Raw genomic sequence first — 19,065 nt, forward strand, 5'->3', positions numbered from 1 at the left:
CTGGGTTTCGTTGCAACCCAGAGCTGTATTTATACATGTTATACTTTGGATAACAACATAATTACTATAGCCACCTTCCGGCCGCCTTCACTGCCTAACATCCAGCATCCTTAAATTAAAGAAACATGGTAACTGCACCTTTCCCCTGCTCAATGAGTCCACGTACCCCCATTTGCCTCGTATCATTATTACAACACCACCCCCTTGACATCCAGCCATGAATCATTATTATTGCACCACTCCTTGTCAGGAAGCCGATGTCAGTTATTTGAAGAATATTCATCATAACGTCCATGTGGTAACACAAGGCAAGTAAAAGACTATGGTCGTATCACATCCTGGTTGTGTCGGCTCCAGTCCGTTCTTTATTGGAGTCATGACAATATGCAGAGGGTGGTATCAGGGCCATAAAAAGAGTTAATTAAGTAATCACATTAAGCATGTTGTGCAAACTGAGCTCTTTAACCATTAATAACGCAGGTGAGATTCACATTACAGACACCAGTGTTACTTAAGCATATTGGGACAGAAGAGATAGACTACCAACCCGTCTATGATTCAGACTGTTTTAGATCTGGGTTCATTTTCAGAAGCTAGCATCAAAATTATGAATAATCCAAGATATTACACAGACAGAGATTGAGTTGGATTCAAATGTAATAGAATAGAATTCTTTATTGGCCAAGTGTGATTGGACGCACAAGGAATTTGTCTTTGGTGCATATGCTCTCAGTGTACATAAAGGCAACATTTATACATTCACCCAGTGGTGGGATTCAAATTGTTTTACTACGGGTTTGGTGGGTGTGGCTTGGTGGGTGTGCTTTGCCTAACACCGGCGCGTAGCTTTCCCCACACCAGCCGAGACCTGCAGCACCAATCAGCTGAGAGGATAAAGAAGAGAAAAGCGCAGGGGCAGGTGGGAGGGCCAATCCTGCGCTTTTCTCTTCTTTTTCCTCTCAGATGATTGTCGGGATTTTTTTTTCCTCCTCTCAGATGATTGTTGGCTTTTGTTTTTACTACTGGTTTGACCAAACCGCTCCGAACTGGTAGCATACCACCACTGACATTCATCAAGAATCATAAGATACAACACTAAATGATAGTCATAGGTTACTAATAAGCAGCCAAATCATACTAGGAAACAAATAAAACCATATAAATTGTAAAGATACAAGCAACACGGTTATAGTCATAAGAGGAAAGAGATAAGTACTAGGAAGGATGAGAGGAATAATAGTAATACAGTCTTAGTAAATAAGTTGACAGTGTTGTGGGAATTAGTTGTTTAGCAGAGTGTTGGCATTGGGAAAAAAACTGTCCTTGTGTCTAGTTGTTCTGTTGTGCAGTGCCCTATAGCGTCGTTTTGAGGGTAGAAGTTGAAATAATTTATGTCCAGGATGTGAGGTGTCTGTAGATATTTTCACAGCCCTCTTGAAGTCTGTGTCTGTCCTGTTGTGTTGCAGAACCAAACCAGACAGTTACAGAGGTGCAAATGATAGATAATTCCTCTGTAGAACTGTATCAGCAGCTCTTTGGGCAGTTTGAGCTTTCTGAGTTGGTGCAGAAAGAACATTCTTAGTTTTGCTTTTTTGATAATCATAACATCGATGAGATTTAGGATAGTAACTTGCCTAATTTAGTTCCACGGTTTTGCTCTTATTAGGACTGAATTGAAATCCATTACTTCCCCTCTTTTGCATTGTAAAATTTGGATATTATTTTTGTGCATAGAATGTTCTGGATGCAATTAAATAGCACTGATAGTGTATGATGATCATTGTATTACAATGCTTAGTGAAAAATTATGAAAGGGTAATACAAAGACTATATTCCTTAAAGCGATTATCTGGAACTTCACTAAGGCTATCAGCAATTCAGTTCTCACAAGGAGACCAGCTGGGTCTTTCCTAAACAATCTCCCCACTATTCTTGGTTCTCGTGAAGAAACACACCATTCACTTCAAACATAAGGATCACCCCAAGACAATTAAATTCCTCGCCTTTATGTTAGCAGCAAAGTAATTCTCTCAAGGAACCAGTTACTCTGGAGGAAATCGGTGCCTATCTAGCCAGCATTAAATTATGTTTTTTTTTCCAGAAAGTCAGTCAATAGGAGGAGGGTAGGTAGTTTTGGAGCCAGCCTTCAAAGTTGGCAAGCAATAAAATCTTTTCCCCACATTTCTGTATATAAGTTTTTATAACACCATGGTTATTTTGTCTAGTTTTAATTTTGATCAGTTTAATTCTTGCCATGATTTTTGGCTTCTAATTGTTTTCGATTAATTCTGATATTTTCCACAAATGTGGACTTTTGCTTTTTGTACAAAGTGTTCATTCACATTGTATTGATTTTCTGAATCAATTAAAACTTTTGAACACAATCGGGAAGAATGCATGCACAGAGATACCTTCCCATTCTAGAAACAAAAGAACTTATACCGTGTGTGTGTGTGTGTGTGTGTGTGTGTGTGTGTACACACACACACTCTTGATATATATATATATAATCTGAAGCTATTGAGAATCTTAGATGAAACAGATTTTCTTGAGTTGCTGGAGTCAAGCAGCATATGAATTTAATAAGTTATTATTTATTAATTGCATATATATTTCTCTGTGCTTGGTGACAAAAAGACTGCCTGCCTTAACTATTCAGAGGCTTTATTAACTTCATTAAAAATACACACTGTTGCCATCTTTTTGCTATCCTTACCTTTCTGATATAATGACCAAAAAAGATCACCTCTCTCTGGTTACTGTTATTCTGAGTGCTGCAGCAGCATCTCAGCTCTGGGTTTGGGATTTCAGCTCACAGCTCTACCTTTCTGCACTGAATAAATAGAGGATGATTAGTCATGTAGCAGCTATTGATTTAGTGGTCTTCCTTTTAAAAATTACATTTCCTGCTATTGTTCTTTAAAAAAAGTTATTACTCAAGAAAATTGTGACACATTCAACTGGGAATTGATTAACTTCTTCTTATCACTGTTGTATTGTGTGTCATGTTTATAACTCAGTAGAACAATGATGTCTAGTACCCATAAAGTGAAAAAATATTTTTCTTTAATATAGGAAATAAAACAGCTGGGAGATAGATACAGCATGATCTAAGCAGACGGAAACACGCTTGAACATATTGACTATGGCAGAGAGGCTTCAAAACCTTTATACAATATAAAAAGCTGAAAGGATGGTCTAATGCTGGATTTGGGGCAAATAATATCCTTACCGATGCCCTGATGCTTCAAGGGCCCCATAATCCACCTCTCAAATCTTTTGATCTTTCTGCAAGAGCTTCTTGCAATTGCTGCTTATTCTGCTTTTACCTTTAAGCATGAAAAAAAAAATAAGGAAAGCATTTTACTTATCTTATGCTTTTCTTTAGGATAGTAGCACAGGTTGAATTCAAATGAATGGCCTTGAAGATCAGCAGATGACATCCATCTAAGAGGGCAGCTATAATCACTTGTCACTCTAAGCTTCAATTTAAAGGGAGGCAATGTTTTTACCTGGTTATGGTTATGGGGGAGCGATATGTATGTATAGCTGTGTACATATTTATGCTTCCTCACTACCAAAATCCATCTTAGTGTAGGTAGACTTAACAAAAATAATAGAGAACAATGATAGATAGGTTGTAGACTGCTCATTTCAATTCAAAGAAGTAAAAAAAATCTTGCTTTGACTGCTATAAAGTCCTCTTAATTCCACAAATAATGAGTAGCTTCTAGCAAGTAGGAAGGAAGGATTACTCAACTACTCTAAAAAGTTCTTTAGGGTATATTGCAGAGGACATACACTTTTACTATTACTTTAATAAAATAAATAAGCACAAAGATACGTTATTCTCACTATATTGTTTATTCTTGATGTTATAATGCCACTCCTTGAGGGTAGCTCTAATTTCACAAGATGACATTCCCACAGTTGTTGTTCAGCCCAAAAGAAAGGCAACAACTGAGTCAATGCTTCTTGTAGTCATTCATCCAACAGAGCTTTATCAATTCTCAGTGTGACCTAAAATATTTTGAATCAGTACCATACAAATATACTGAAACAAGTAAGTCCCATTTTGTCTAACATAAACCTTTGTTTCTTTATTGTCTAAAATGTTATCTTCATGCCAACATCTCTATCAATTCTTTTGCTTTTAAGGCATCTAAAGACTTATGTTCCTTCTGCATTAAAATATTTGAGGTAGGAGGGAGGGACTATAGTTTAACAGTAATTTATAAGATCTAGAGCAGTTTTCCACTTCATTTCACTAGCACATGTGTATGGAGATAGATTTATTCTATCTTGGGCAATGTATGGTGACAACTCAATTCTTGAGGTTAAATTGACTCCACAAAATTCGCTTCATTTTGATAAACCAGATCTCATAGTTATGCCTTTGAGTTGCTTCTTCTTTCTTTTTGTAAGTACAGTGATACTTTATGGTTAGATCCTATGACCTGCTATATAGGCAAATATGTATGCTGAATTGGGCACCGGAACTGCTGTGCTGACAAAATGCCACCATTTTCAGCATTGCATGCCATCCTGAATCAACTTGCTCTGAGCATAACAATCAAGGCTGATGGCATTCTTGATCAATATGGTAGAGGACTATCAGTTTGGGTGATTGGTAAAGGTAAGATGATTCACTTCTCCTTCCCGTAAACACAGGGCCTATAATATCCTTTCCCTGAATGATTGATACCATTAGGCTGTTTTGGTTGGCTGTAATTACAGCTTAAAATAAACCGGTGTTCCACGGCTTCATGTGAGATGGGATGGTATCCACTTTAAGTTTCTTTTTTCTACCTTGTACTGTAGGATCAGCACAACAAACTACATTTCAGCACCATGGCCAGCACCTGTTATTTCCTGCATATTCCCTATATTTCCATTATTTTGTTAAGCTGGAAAGAAGATGGAAATTCTTTCTCTGCCCTCCCTTTTGTTCACACGAGGGCTTGTTTTGCTGTTTTTAAAAGGCTCTAATTTAACCAAGCCATTGTTTCCATTATCACCAGCATCGATATTTTTTCTTTCTTTTGACATTTTAAAAAAAATTATTTTTACATGCGGCCTCCAAAAGGTATTAATTTTATACAGTATTAATTTTATACAGTTTAGTATTAATTTTATACAGTTAATACTAAGCAATCAAAGACAAAGGCTGAATTCCTGTGAGTTAATCAACCCTGTCTCATTATCATGGCTCTTTCAATTCAGTGAAAGAACTGGTAAAGTCCACAAGACAAAAAGCTATCATTTTATTTTTCTTTTAAAGACAGAGGTAATTAACATACCAGTTGTGCGCCACCGCCCCAAAAAAGAAAGAAAGCCCACCAACACCCTGCAAATGGGATCTTCTGTGTAAGTATAAAATAAGATAAAATCCTTCTATGTGTATCACTGCATCTCTTTCATTTTACAGAAGCCTTTGCTTGCATGGCATATAGCACAAAAATACCACCAGGTGAGTACAGGGATAAGGAAAAGACTTTCAAGTATGAGTTCAGGTATGATGATGCAATGCTGGCATCTCTTTACAGTGCCAGTTCTCAATCTCATAAATAACTCCAGCTGAATTGAAAGGGTTTTGATCCCTGGTTAGGAGATATAAGATTACAGACATTGGAAACTGAAGTGTTATAAGGAAGACATAATTCAGTTGGGTCAAACTTTCAGAGATAAGCATCTTCTTAGGGAAGAGAAAATGTTCCTGCCAATTTGCTTCCTATTATTTTTTTTATAATTCACAGAAGTTGCTGTTCATTTCGGCTGCTTCTTCTGGGGCAGTGGTTAAGGAAAAGTTCAAATGCAGCCTCAGGCAGGGAGACTCACTGGGCGACTTTGGGCCATTTACAATCTCTCAACTCGACCTATCTCATAAGATTTTCATGGGGAAAAATGGAACGAAGGAATGCCTCATGTATTGTCCTTGAGCCATTGGAGAAGAGGCAAAGTAGAAATCTAGTTACATCATCATCATCATCATCATTGTCATGCCAGCAAATGAGATTTGACATTGCAATTGTATCTTTCAGAGGGACTTAAATAATTTTAAGGAGAGAAAATACAGTGCTGACATAACAAAGAACATCAGGAATTTTATCAGCTCTCTTTCTTCCTGTCCATCTAAAAGGCTGCTAAAAGTAAAATGCATTATTCTATTAAGATATACTAATTGGTTAGTGGCAGAGGACTTTTGAAATTAGGCAGATAACTCCAAACTCCTTCTTTTATTTACTAATGACATCCAAAAATGTCACTGAACTGTGGTTTGCTTAAGTGTTTCCTTGAGTAAACCATAATTGGCAGGACTCACACACAATCCTAAGTACATCTTGCAAAGACTTGCAACAAAAGTCAAAGATAATAAAAAAAGTTTCTTCCAACATATAAATAACAAGAAAAAAATCAAGGAAACAGTCGGTCCACTAAAGAGAGAAGACAGCAAGGAAGTTACAGGCAACAGAGAGAAAGCAGAACTGCTTATCTCATTCTTTGCATCCGTCTTCACACAAAAAGAAACTATAGCTCAACCCACCAAAAACATAACTGTAAAAGACAGACCAGAAATAAATGTTAAAATAAGCAAAAAATTAGAGAACACCTGACTGATCTTGATGAAAACATATCACCGGGGCCTGATGGATTACATTCCAGAGTTTTAAAGGAGCTGGCAGAGGTCATCTCAGAACCACTGCATCATATCTTTCAAAAATCCTGGAGCACTGGGGAACTACCAGAGGATTGGAAAAGAGCTGATGTGGTTCCCATCTTCAAAAAAGGAAAAAAACAGACCCAGAAAACTATAGACCAATCAGCCTAACATTAATACTCAGGAAGATACTGGAAAAGATAATAATAAAAAAAAAACAGATCTACCAACATCTAGAAACAAGTAAAGTAATAACTAGCAGTCAGCACGGGTTTGTTAAAAACAGATCATGCCAAACTAATCTTATTTCATTCTTCAACACAGTAACTAAATTAGTAGACCAGCAAATACTGTGGACATAATATATTTAGATTTCAGCAAGGCATTTGACAAAGTAGACCACAACCTACTTCTTAGTAAGCTAGAAAAAGGTGGAATAGATAGCACCACTACTAGATGGACTCGAAACTGTCTGGCAAACTGTACTCAATGAGTAGTCCTTAATGGGTCAAAGTCTACATGGAGGGAAGTAAGCTTTGGGGTGCCACAAGATTCCATCTTAGGCCCGGTACTTTTCAATATCTTCATTAACGATTTACATGAGGGAATAGAAGAGGAATTTACCAAATTTGCAGATGATACTAAGCTGGCAGGAATAGCTAACACCCAAGAAGATAGGCTCAAGATCCAGATGGATCTTGACAGACTAGAACACTGGGCCATATCTAACAAAATGAAATTCAATGTAGAGAAAAGTAAAGTCCTACACTTAGGCAAGAAAAATCAAAAGTACACATATAGACTGGGTGAAACCAGGCTCAATAGCAGTAACTGTGAGAGGGATCTTGGAGTCTTAGTAGACAACCAGCTAAATATGAGCCAGCAGTGTGCAGCAGCAGCCAAAAATGCTAATGCAATCCTAAATTGTATTAACAGAGGGATACAATCAAGATCAAGGGAAGTACTAATACCACTCTATAAAGCCTTAGTAAGACGCACGTCAGTCTGTGCTCCATTCAAAATCCAAGAAAGAAATACTCAGACTCCATAGGTTAGAGCAAAGTTTTTCTTTTACTGAAAATCAAAGTGGAAGCTACAGGTTGAATTCTGAATCTAAAGAATTTGGCGCGCAGATCACATATACAAAGGAATGGAATTGTTCCCACCCCAAAGTCCAAAAGGTTCTTCCAATTAAAAGTTCTGAATATGATCATGTGGGCATCTTCAGGTGGGATGAGCCTCTGTCCGTTGACCTTGACATATTTTGATAAAACTTCACAGCTGCGCAAAGGATAGAAAAACTAGGCAGAGAATAGAAACTTAAGAACAGGAATTTATACTCCCCTCCTCCTTCCCATTTACAGCATAGGAATGTAACACCTCCAGCTTTCTTCCCCTCCAATTCCCCCTCCCCGTTACTAATGACAGCCAAAGATGGGCACAAAGCACCACAAAAGATGTAGAAGGATCATCTTGAAGGCTGACACACACCTAGAGTACTGCATCCAGTTTTGTTCACCACATTATAAAAAAGATATTGAGATACTAGAAAAAGTACAGAGAAGAGCAATCAGGATGATTAGGGGACTGGAGGCTAAAACATACAACGAACGGTTGCAGGAACTGGGTTTGGCTAGTCTAGTAAAGAGAAGGACCAGGGGAGACATGACAGAGGTCTTCCAATATTTGAGGGGCTGCCACAGGGAGGAAGGGGTCAAGCTATTTTCTAATATGTCTGTAGGCCAGACAAGGAATAATGGATGGAAACTGAACAAGGAGAGATTTAACCTGGAAATAAGGAGAAACTTTCTGACAGTGAGAACAATCAACCAATGGAACAGCTTGCCCTCAGAAATTGTGGGAGCGCCATCACTTGAGACCTTCAAGAAGAGATTGGACTGCCATTTGCCAGAAATGGTGTAGGGTCTCCCGCTTGGGTGGGGGGTTGGACTAGATGACCTACATGGTCCCTTCCAACTCTGATTATCTGTTAAATCTGTTACATATAACAAGTCACAAAAATTCCCAATGCAATTTAGCACAGCATAGGGATAGCTACTACCTTTAGGCACAGACATTGATATTTACTTCCAATGGAAATCAAAGGAAGTATGTACACAAATCAAATTAATTATTTACAGTATATAGTTAAAAAGCAGGAAGACCCTCTGCATGCCTAGGACATAATTATTTTGAAGATCTTTCTCATAAAGCAAAACTAGAGAAGTGTTTTGCTGGTGAAAAGATGCTGAAAGGGAGGCAGATTTACATACAGTATAGAACACATTTAATGTGCCACCTTTCGAGCAATATTACAACTTATATTTTCCTACACAAAAGATAAGAAAAATGTGAGGAGTAAGAAGTTCAAAAGAAACTAAAAGATAACGAGAAGACTTATCTTCTCACTGGTGGGTATTGGCCCATAGTACAGTGCTTTGGATATGGCTTCCTTGGTGGTAGCATCTAATTGTTTATTATTTTCCTTGTTTAATTATGCCTAACATTGACTCTTGCATACACTAGCTGAGGATTCATGTATTCCCTTAGTTCCATTTCAAGAAGCTGTGCTATTTCCTTTCCTGTTGTGGTTATCCTTCTTTATTTTTGGAACATTATGTGGTTCTATTGTTGTTGTTGTATTTAATATTCCTGCATTGGGATTCCTTTCATAATGAAATGTGGATAATACTTTCTATCAAACAATCAGTCAATCATAAATGTAAGAGAAAATATATAGAAATAGTCCCTCACTCTGGGAGTGATGTAGCATGATGCTTGTTATAAAAGCATAAACTAGAATGTGTTCGTAATCTGTACAAAATAGGCTCATGATGTACGGAAGCCCAGTCATTAGTGTGTCTAGTTATGTGGGGTTGCATTGCCCTCACACAGGAAACAATCAGGGGAACCAGACTGTTCATTTATTCCTGTCCTGTGGATGATTTTTAGCGATAAGCTGTTTTTCTGAGTATTAATATACAGTGTTGTTATTCAATGTCAGTGGTTTAAAAATGCTGGTCGTGCCAGTGACAGCTTAAATGGCTGTAGCCTATCCTTCCCCTTCTTTCAGCCCGCAGTTGGCCACTGTAATGGATGGAAGGCTGACAAGTTATATTCAGAAACAATGGAGAGTCACAGAGGAGCAAGCAAGCCTTGTAATTTGAAGGAAGGGGGCGGGCCAGTAACCTGAATTCCAACAGCCGCAGTGTTTCTCTTCTCCTTGGTCCATGGTCAGCTTTCAGCATAGGCAAAAAAGCAAAAATCAGAATTGCCCATGCTGACAGGGCGTTGTCAGCAGAGCATTTTCAATGCCTTGGAGAAACAAGGAGCCTGATCTGAAATCCCAAGGAGGTTGATTGCATGGCTATTTGCCCAATTGCGCTTGCTTTTTAGATCCGAGGAAGAAAGTGAGAGAACTGAAAGCTGCTTTTCATCTCTTCTAACTTGCTCTGTAGTTACAGCCTTCTCGGAGCAAAAAGCTCCCTAATGTCACTTGATCTCTCATTCGCCTGTTCACCAGCAAGCGAGGCTTCTTGTCTGGGCAAAAAAATATTTTGGGGTGCTTGCCAAATCTTTTTTTTCCCCCTTCTATATTGCAGTTTAACCAGCCATACAATGCAAATGGCTGATTCCAAACATGGAATGAGGTGGGCCGGTTGGAAGTAGGAAAACCTGTGTAGTCACTTTTCTCAAATAGCAGGTTACATATTGAAAGAGAGCATTCTGCAAGGATACATGAGATAGCATTGTTATATTAGAAATAGAAATGAATATAGAAACAAGTGTGATTAAAGTGATAGATAAAATACTTACTGTAATCTAATGGAATGTTTGTTAATAAATAAATGAAATAAAGAGAATGAGAGAATGAAATTAGGAAAGGATGGGAACATTTTAATTGTTATTAATGATTTATAAAAAATTTAAGTGAAGAGAAATATGAAAGAAATATGAAAAAAATAAATATTATAAGTGTTCCTAGGGAAGTATGATATTTAATTCAAAAGAGGTGTTAAAGAAGTTAATTAATATTAATGGAAGATTGTAACTCACATTAATGGTTGAGCTGAATTGGAATTGAATAAGTATTTTATGTACTGTTGTTATATATATAATTTTTCTCTAAGAACTGAGTGTGTATTTTAAGAATGTACCAAGCAGAATTTGATTGGCAAAATTTATGTGTTATAAAATAGAGGTTAGATATTGAATGTTATAATTGTAAAGGTATAAATTGAAGTTTAAATAAGATTTGAAGGGACAAAAACTAAAAGATACAAAGGTGTCATATTCCAATCAGTAATTACAGGGGAAAATTTGTTTAAAGAGAAAAGAAAATATGAAATTGAAACAGGACAGACAAAAATATAAATATAATGATTTGAAAGATATTGAAACTTAGAAAAAGATATATAATTGAATTTAGAAAGGATTGAGATGATTAAAAACAAGGTTGAGAAAACTTAGGGAAGGGAAAAATCACCGAGAAAATGCTGAAATAGTAATAAGATATGGAATAGAATAGAAAGATTAATATGAAATTGAGTTTGTGTCCATATGGAGAATTGATAACCCGGGATCATGCTATTCTCAAAAAAAAAATATTTTATTTGTATTATGTTTTGTGAAAACCCAGATAAATTTTTTTACAAAAAAAAAAAAAAAGGAAAATATATAAGAGGCACATCTGCTAGGCAAAAAGGTACTTTTTATATTGTGTTTATATTGTGTAGGATGGAGGTGTTGTGCGAAGGAAGGTGCACTTATTGTTGGAGGAAATTGGACACAGAGCTGAAGAAAGAATCCTGGAGAAAGGAGGAATGTGCAACTTAAGAGTCAGAAAGGGAGATCTGTGAAATGGACTGGCTGGTGAAAAGACTGAAGCTGCATTTGGAAAGGAGAAAATAGGAATCATTGCAAGAAAGCATGGCCAAGGTGTAGGATTTCCAAGAGACCCAGGAAGGAATTGTTGTTCCACAATAATAACTAATACTTGTGAGTCTATTGGTAAAGAACTGTAAAAAGAACTATATGTGCATATATAGCTATATCAGTAATTTGTTAACTGAGCCACTGCTTATTAGGAGTAAACACAAATTCATAACCATTAGTGGCACTGTTACACCAAGCAACACTTTAGTTTGTAAAAATAAGTGTATGTGTGTCTTGATAAATTCCTGCCCCTTTCTAATTCTCTGGCAGACATGTTGAATCAAGTCTAATATCCAGTGTGACTCTTGCTCTTAAATGGCTCCATCAATGAGGGCAGCTATGTTCTTAAAAAAAAAAATCCACTTGAAGATTCTTAAGACCCCGTCACATGCCTATGTATTGCAGACTGCAGCAAAATAGCCTGCATGCAACAAAAGCAGGCTTCCTATTTTGGGCGTTTGATTTCAGCACTGGTCTCAAACTGGCCAAAGACACTCCTGCTAATAACTGCCTGTTGATTAACAAGACTCAATTGGATGGCAGTTTGAGTCCTTCGTGGGGAATGAATACTCCATCCAAAAAATCCGATCCTTTTCCCCAAAGCCTAATTTTTCCTGAACCAGGAGCACCTCTGTGTAATCAAGGCAGGGTGGTCAAGTTCGCCGATAGCCGGTGCAGATGGCAGCAGAATCAGAGAGTGAGGAAGAATGGGGACCAGTCAGGGAGTCTGGGAGTTTGGATGAGGGTCCTGTGTCTGATGCAGAGATGGGGCCAGGACCATCTGGGAATGGGTGCTGCCAACAGAGCCTTCAGAGTCTGGGAGCAGCGAGGCAGAGGACCCAGGGGAGCCTGTTGCCAGTGCATGTGTGCGCAGAGCTGCTGGAAGGAGAGAGCAGCTGAAACAAAAGGGGCAACTTGGGAGTAAGACTGGGATGTGATTGCCCCTCCCATAAGGTATAAAGATCAGTCAAAGATGAGAATACCTTTGCAGGAAACAAAGTCATTCATTCGGTATAGATTCATTCTTGAAACTCTTTGTACTTCGGTTGGGTTTCTTTTGTAGTTCGGTTGGGTTTTTTTTCTAGTTCATTTGATATTTCTGTTATTGGCAGCACTTCACAGAAAAGAAAGGTGGGTGGTTATCTTGAGGGACTGTTTGAGATTAATTCCGGCTGGGAATGAAAACAATTCACAGCATTGCAATTAAATAAGTCTTGTTTTTTAAATCAGTGTGTGCATAATTACAGTTTAGGAAGCTTGGTCAGAACACAGGGTTTTGTTTTGTTTGGCTTTGCTTTCATCCATCCCTTCATCTCCTTAAGGAAAATGGCTTTAAAAAGTAAGAAACTCAATTTAAATCCTGAGCAAATGATTTAAAATTTTACTGTTGAAAATTTATCTGGCTAAGAATTCATGCATCTTCCATTATTTTAATTAGGCAAGAACCAGTTATGATCATTCTGATTTCTACAAGTTTCTCCAGAAGTAAACCACTAGGAAATGCCAAGCCCCAGGAGAATAGGTAGGATTGTAGGCTAAAGGAAGCCATGTGTGAATAGGTGGCAATATAAATTTTCTAATAAATAATAATAAAAAAATCTTCCTCCATTCTTCAGCTCAGAGGGAGTTAAGCTTTTTCTGCATACCTTGCCTTTGCGTCCAGTTGTATCCACCACCATTTTTCTCTTCTGCATGAGTCTGCATCCCTCAATTGCATACTTCTCCCTCCCCTTGCTTGCACCCTTCCGTTCTGCCTTTCCATTCATGATGTTTGTTGGAAGATCAGTTCCAATTTGCATCTGCTCCACAGATCATGAAGGCAGGCCAAGGAAACAGCATGGCACCCATCAGAAAGCCAGCTGGCAGGGAAGCCATTCTCTTCTTGTTTCTCTAAGCAGCCCCAGTACTTAGAACAGGCCAGGATGGCAGGAAATGGTTGCTTTGCCACTAGTCAGTGTCCCCATGAGCCTGCCTTATTTACTTTTTCTTTATTTTTCATTTTTTTTAAGTAAACCACTAGGAAATGCCAAGCCCCAGGAGAATAGGTAGGATTGTAGGCTAAAGGAAGCCATGTGTGAATAGGTGGCAAAATAAATTTTCTATTAAATAATAATAAAAAAATCTTCCTCCATTCCTCAGCTCAGAGGGAGTTAAGCTTTGTACATCAGCCTCAGAGAGGGACTCTGGATAGCATACAAGCAAAACCATTAAAAGGTAAATGTATATAAAGTTTACAATTTAAAAGGGAAGGATGGATTCAAATTTAATATTAAAGATAGTTAAAAGGCAGGGGGAGGCTTTCAGGACACAAACCGACTGCATCTTCCTCCAGACCCAATCAAGCCCACAAAGCCATGTTTTTACACCAGTCTGAAACGCCCCATTCTCCTTCTCCCAAATATGTTTAGTCAATATTATAAAAGCAGTATGACAGTATGATGCTGTCCTCTCTGCAACCCTCCCCTCCCATACATTTTCTAATCCAGGCTGGCTGATGGTAGCTGCGTTCATAATAGACCTTGACTTCGAGGGAAGCTCTCCTGTGCTCCAAGTCACTGGCTTGGCAATTGGAAGGTGCTGAACAACCACTGCCTCTCCCAGGAAAGAAGGATGTGAGGGGAAGTCTGCCAAAAACCCTCTACAGAGAAAGGAAAATGAGTGATGCATCTGGCCACTCATGTTTTAGATCACAATGTGTTTTATTAGGGGACAGGAAGAAGTGAGATATAAGACTGGCTGGGTGATGGCTTTTGTATATTCTGCTGTGCGCATGATCTCCATACCAGCTGCCAACTCTCTGAATAAGGGAAAATAATACAAACCTGGAAACTCTGACACACAGAAGAGTAAGCACGGTACTTAATACAGGAGGAGCAGCTGGCTAAAGGCCCTTGCTGTCAGCGCACACATAAGTACCATACAAATGCATTCAACCCTGTCCAGAAAACTTCATAAATGCCCTCGAACTATTACTCTCTTCTTTAGTTTATTTTTAGAAACAAAAATGTAGCAGTGACAGGCATATCTAATTTGCACCCATTTTTACCAGTGAAATCATACGCACAGACACACATAAATCCGTGGGAAGTTTGGCTGTAGACTTATTTTAGCAATCAAACAATTCTCTTTCTGCTCCTGCTACAGGCACTGGAATGATTATATTTGAGAAGATTTGATTATTTAAGACACAGAAGTCATATGTATTTTGCACTGGTAGGAAAAAAAATATTTCTTTTAAAAGTTGAAGAAATAAATGTTAGAAACTTTGACTGGCAGTCTGTGAAGTTCTTTGAAAGAGTTCGATCTTGTTAAGGCAGCAGAATAACAACAGTCTTATAGCCAGCTGGCTTCACTGGTGCAAAAATACCTATATCACTCTCAATAACTGTTCTCTTCAGTGGCCACAACTTAGAGGTAATTCTGTTTCAGGCATCCTTTTATCCATTGTCATCCCCATCTCATCCTCAAGCAACAAGTTGCATGTATATGTAAAACTTGCCTCTTAGGACTCTGGGCATTGGCTGAACTGAATTATATTCCCTAAAAGCTTGTGCAATAATATTGTAAAACTTGACAGTATTGCAAGGCCTTGGTTTGTAACGTAGTTCCTATTCTGCTAAAACTATTTAGCCTAAAACTATTGCAGCAATATATTCTTTTCTATGAAGAAATACTTTACAGACTACTTCTTTCCAATCCACATGATGGAACCTGTGGAATCCATGCTTTCTATTTTCATTGTCACTGACAAGAATGCAGGTTTCATCATGGAGTCAAAATTATGGACGCATCACAGTCTCACAGTCTTTCAGTTGAATGAATGAATGAATGAATTCTCTATTTATTGGCCAAGTGTGATTAGACACACGAGGAATTTGTCTTGGTGCAAATGCACTCAGTGTACATAAAAATAAAAGATACATTCATCAAGAATCATAAGGTACAACATTTAATATAGTCATTGGGTACAAAGAGGCAATCAAATCATACTAGGAAACAGTCAATATAAATCAAAAGGATACAAACGACAAAGTTACAGTCAATCAATTAATTTTGTTCAATCAATCTCCCTCCCATTGTACAAACTTTGCCATGGGCTGTGCTGAGAGCAGCAGTTCCCTCAACAACTTTATTTGGATTGCCTTGGATGTTTTGGGCATTTGCCTATGAAATAGTGGCATTTGCTGACATGCTTTGTTTTCTTCTCTTGAGTGCCTTGACATGATGCAAGACCCAGGGCAATAAAAGACAATAAAGACAATAAAAGGATTCCCATAGGGAGCATGCCTCTGGCCATGACTGACCTTAGAGAAAGAATGGGATCAAAAGACTTAACTAGTCATATCTGTTACTCATTCTGTTGGAAAAAATGCAAATTGAACTGAATAGGCCCCTTTTATGCCATTTTCCTTCATCTGAAAATGAATTCACATCACTAATTAGGAGACTAAGTTGTCCTCCCTCTTGCTTGGGAATCTGATCGAAAGCACACAAGGGGCTTTGGGAGGAAAAGGCTACAAATTGTAGCACATTTCCCTTTGCTTCTTTACTTCATTGTTTCTTAAAATATGTTAATGCCTTCAATGTTCATTGCAATGAACCACTGTGGATATTTGTATGCTATGAGCCACTCTGGATACTGATTAAGTGGAACTGACTCCCTCTTTAAATAATGAACTAGCATGCAGGACTAGGTCACAGATGCACTGGCTGGAAGAGACAAGAACAGTCAGACAATTACCTGGAGGAAAGACTGTCTGGTGACTGACCACTGCTATGTTCAAAATATGCCAGGAGATGTGCTGAAAGACAGATGGAGGAATGAGATGGGAGAAGCTGAATCAGGCTCTATTCCAAACTTATGCAAACCAAAGCCAGCACAGAAGAAGTGCAGCAAGCTCAAATAAGCCCAGATGATTCTGGATTGACACTTCATGCTTCAGACCATTAATTTGGAATTGGGTTCACATTTCAAACTCTGCCATAGTATAGTATATTTGTGTCATGAAGATGCAGTGGTGATATATTTTTATTGGTTTTGTTTTTGGTGTGTGTTTATCCTGTTTTAATGATCAGCATTCCTGAACATGTATATAAGATGAGCAGTCACATAAATTTAATAAATAAATATTCAACAAACTATAGCTAAATCAAAGCATAAAATTGGTCTGTAGGCATGTTCACATGATCCAGAAAGCTATTCCAGATGGTTAATACAAGCATACCAATTACCATTAAAAAAAGAGAAGAAATCTTATCACATGATTCTTCAACTATCTTTTATTACTTTTCTATGGCTATGTGTATCATCCAAACCAGTGGATGCCAACCGGTGGGCCACGGCCCACTGGTGGGCAGTGAGAAAATTTTGGTGGGCCACAGAGAAATCTCACCCTCAGAGCACCCCCCCCCCAAAGCAATTAATCCAGGCTGTGCAGAAACACAAGGCTGCACCATCCACATGGCCCACAGGAACCCTCCCTGCCCATTCACTCCTTACCCAACTTGTCTGCTAAGTTGCTATTTTTCCTTTTTCCGACCATCATCTGTTCTGCTGTGCTGGGAGATTTAGATTAGCTAGGAAGCAGAAAATGGTTGGATTTCTTGTTTTTTAGCTAAGCACAGCCGAACCACCCTTAGGACTGAAGGTTTGCTTGCAAGCAAATTCAGTGCAAACTCACAGTAAGCAAATTTGAGAGACTGAGCTAGCTGATGGCAGATAGATAGATCACTGAGTGATTCTGTGAGCAACTCAATCAGCCTGCTTTGCCTGATTTTGGATAAAAGTTGTTTTTTATATAAAAAATTCAATATTTACATACATGGTATGTTGTGAGTTAATTTTATGAGTTTGCTTGCAAGCAAATTTTATGTGACAGACTGAGCTAGCCAATGGCAGATAGATAGATTTCTGAATGAATCTGTGATTCTGTGAGTAACCACAGTAATGGTTAATCTGTGATTCTGTGAGTAATCACAGTAATCTGTGATTCTGTGAGCCTGCCTGCTTTGCCTGATTTTGGGTAAAAGTTGCTCTTTTTTTTAAATAAAAAAATCAATATTTACATGCATGATATGTTGTGAGGTAATTTTGTGAGTTTGCTTGCTGGCAAAAAAAAATTCTGTATCTTGTGCAACCTGATAAATATTGAATCTAGGACTTGCTTTATAAATGGTGTCACTGGGTTACAACACTTGAACAGACTTTTGGTGGCAATTTATGATAGGACTAGCATTTCTATGCACATTTTGGAGCAGAGGAAGATTTCATGCCTAAATATTACCAGATCATGAATGCAAAAATCTGGACAGTCACCAGACAGCTCTGTATGTACCTCATGATTTATTTAAAGATTAAATCCAAATGTAAGCCTCAAGTTGAAAAGTCCAAGGAGATCAGGATCCAAATGTTTTAAGGAAGCTTTGGGGTTACAAACATTGGACTAAATATTATATACTCCTGCTTTTCCTCCTTATTTCAAATCTCTGATAGTAGTTTAACCAACTGGAGAGTTACAGTATATCTCTATCAGGTGACCTTCAGGGAAAAAAATGCTTGTGTGTTTCTTTAAAGACTAAAAACTAAACTAAATTCCAAAAATGCCTTGCTGGAAGGCACTATTTGACAATGTGGCCCCCAATATTTTTGGATACCAGGGACTGGTTCCATCGAGTGAGGTTTTTCCATGGATCAGAGGGGCCGTAGTTTCATGTAATGCCTGCATCTAGTGGGTGGGTCTTGTTTGCACAGCCCAGTTTCTGGCATGCCCCAAACCAGTGCTGGTCCATGGACCAGGGATTGGGGACCCTTGCTCTATGGGCTGCTCTGCAGAGGGCCTGCAAAATGACAAATTCCAAGGCTGCATCCTTCCAATGATTTCTGATTATGAATGACCTCTTCTCACCAGAAGAATAGGAATAAGCAATCATGGTGAATCAGGTACCACTCTTACACATTCTCCTCCATCTTGGCATAAAAAAAAACACCAAGCCAAGATATGTGCAGAGGTTTATTATTATTATTTTTAAATAGAGGACACAAAGTGACAACATAAATCATGAGAGTACTGAATCTATATTTAGAAAGCATGGAAGGGCTATGATGGACACAGAGAAGAGGGAGCAGATCAACAGATACTTGCAGACTCATGGAAATGGTTTTCAAAAGCCTTTGTCCCTTTTGGCTTTGTCAAGCGAAATGAGAGATTGTCTGAATGCTTTGGCAGAAAAAAGCCCTCTGCTCCTGCAAACATCTTATACATACATACATACATACATACATATACATATACATATACATATACATATACATATACATATACATATACGGTACATATACATATACATATATATCTTAAGTTTTCGCAGGTACTTAAATGTATGGTATTCAGCTTTGTTCGGGTATTTTCCCACGTCATTGTAGTTGTGCTTTTAAAGTTGTAGCAACGTTTCGGCAGAATCTCATCTGCTAT

At 38.1% G+C, this 19,065-nt stretch overlaps 1 long non-coding RNA gene across 1 annotated transcript in view; it reads right to left on the reverse strand.

Moving 5' to 3' along the window:
• Window positions 1-16,397, reverse strand: part of LOC148132052 (uncharacterized) — an 85,038-nt gene extending 68,641 nt beyond the window's left edge. Inside the window, exon 1 of the long non-coding RNA XR_015747541.1 lies at window positions 16,335-16,397. This is a non-coding gene — a long non-coding RNA (uncharacterized LOC148132052). The remainder of the gene's footprint in view (window positions 1-16,334) is intronic.
• Window positions 16,398-19,065: the final 2,668 nt, after the last annotated feature.

Source organism: Notechis scutatus, chromosome 2, assembly GCF_049901735.1.
Source record: "Notechis scutatus isolate UNSWTSFEM ecotype Mainland chromosome 2, rNotScu1.2, whole genome shotgun sequence".
NCBI lineage: Eukaryota > Metazoa > Chordata > Lepidosauria > Squamata > Elapidae > Notechis > Notechis scutatus.